This window comes from Drosophila albomicans, unplaced genomic scaffold (genome assembly GCF_009650485.2).
Source record: "Drosophila albomicans strain 15112-1751.03 unplaced genomic scaffold, ASM965048v2 utg000056l_pilon, whole genome shotgun sequence".
NCBI lineage: Eukaryota > Metazoa > Arthropoda > Insecta > Diptera > Drosophilidae > Drosophila > Drosophila albomicans.
The window spans coordinates 119898-121994 of record NW_026263672.1 but is presented as its reverse complement, the minus strand read 5'-3'; the positions used below and the strand labels follow the sequence as shown (position 1 = coordinate 121994).

The 2097-nt window shown below is 35.1% G+C and overlaps 1 pseudogene; it reads left to right on the top strand.

Moving 5' to 3' along the window:
- Window positions 1–1616: 1616 nt before the first annotated feature.
- LOC117577359 (5.8S ribosomal RNA) lies at window positions 1617–1795 on the top strand (annotated as a pseudogene).
- Window positions 1796–2097: the final 302 nt, after the last annotated feature.

The window sequence follows — 2097 nt, the reverse complement described above, 5'->3', positions numbered from 1 at the left end:
ATTTAAAAACCTGCATTAGTGCTCTTCATCGAGTGTTATTGTGGGCCGGTACAATTACTTTGAACAAATTAGAGTGCTTAAAGCAGGCTTCAAATGCCTTAATATTCTGTGCATGGGATAATGAAATAAGACCTCTGTTCTGCTTTCATTGGTTTTCAGATCAAGAGGTAATGATTAATAGAAGCAGTTTGGGGGCATTAGTATTACGACGCGAGAGGTGAAATTCTTGGACCGTCGTAAGACTAACTTAAGCGAAAGCATTTGCCAAAGATGTTTTCATTAATCAAGAACGAAAGTTAGAGGTTCGAAGGCGATCAGATACCGCCCTAGTTCTAACCATAAACGATGCCAGCTAGCAATTGGGTGTAGCTACTTTTATGGCTCTCTCAGTCGCTTCCCGGGAAACCAAAGCTTTTGGGCTCCGGGGGAAGTATGGTTGCAAAGCTGAAACTTAAAGGAATTGACGGAAGGGCACCACCAGGAGTGGAGCCTGCGGCTTAATTTGGCTCAACACGGGAAAACTTACCAAGTCCAGGTGATATAGCCCTTCATTCATGGTGGCAGTAAAATGTTTATTGTGTTTGAATGTGTTTATATAAGTGGAGCCGTACCTGTTGGTTTGTCCCATTATAAGGACACTAGCTTCTTAAATGGACAAATTGCGTCTAGCAATAATGAGATTGAGCAATAACAGGTCTGTGATGCTCTTAGATGTCCTGGGCTGCACGCGCGCTACAATGAAAGTATCAACGTGTATTTCCTAGACCGAGAGGTCCGGGTAAACCGCTGAACCACTTTCATGCTTGGGATTGTGAACTGAAACTGTTCACATGAACTTGGAATTCCCAGTAAGTGTGAGTCATTAATTCGCATTGATTACGTCCCTGCCCTTTGTGCACACCGCCCGTCGCTACTACCGATTGAATTATTTAGTGAGGTCTCCAGACGTGATCACTGTGACGCCTTGTGTGTTGCGGTTGTTTCGCAAAAGTTGACCGAACTTGATTATTTAGAGGAAGTAAAAGTCGTAACAAGGTTTCCGTAGGTGAACCTGTGGAAGAATCATTATTGTTTTAATGCATCTAACCGTTAATAAATTAAATTTGTTTTTCTCTTTTAGGGAATTGCAATATTTAATAAATTATGTAACTAATAAATATAAATATTTTATGCAATCATATGAGATACAATTATGCAACATATAATAATTTAAATTAGCTAAAAACCGTTTGTCATGTATTATTATTATTATATACTGTATTAAGAGTGTTTTATGTGTTTTGGATAAAATAAAAAACTGCGTGTATATGTACCATAATATACATGCGTTGCAAAATGTATTGTGCATATTCCAGTGCGCATACATTGGTTCGCAACACCTAAAGAAAAACAAATGTTGTACCTGTTTTGCAGGTTAACGCTTTACATATGTTGATCATAATAAATAAATTTAGCTAAAATATACTTGTCATATATCTTATTACATTTCGCAACATTTATTTAGGTATAAAAAAAAAATTTTATTGAAGGAATTGATATATGCCAGTAAAATGGTGTATTTTTAATTTCTTTCAATAAAAATATTATTGACGTAATGAAATAAAAAAAAATTGTATCACTCTAAGCGGTGGATCACTCGGCTCATGGGTCGATGAAGAACGCAACAAACTGTGCGTCATCGTGTGAACTGCAGGACACATGAACATCGACATTTTGAACGCATATCGCAGTCCATGCTGTTATGTACTTTAATTAATTTTTTAGTGCTGCTTGGACTACATATGGTTGAGGGTTGTAAGACTATGCTAAATAAGTTGTTTTAAATTTTTTCGGAATTTTAAGCACATTGTATATTATTGGATAATATAAGTGTGAATCTAAAAAGTTCTCGCTTAAGATATTCATAATATGAATTTATAAATGAAAATACTAAAACTCTGTTGCATGAGAAATTTGAAGAATTATATGTTCTTTATTCATTTCAAATAATATTGAGGAATGTCTAGCATAAAAATATATTATTTTATAAACTAGAATTGCCTCTTATTAACGAATATGGTATATAAAGAATAATTTTATGAATATTATGGACCTTCA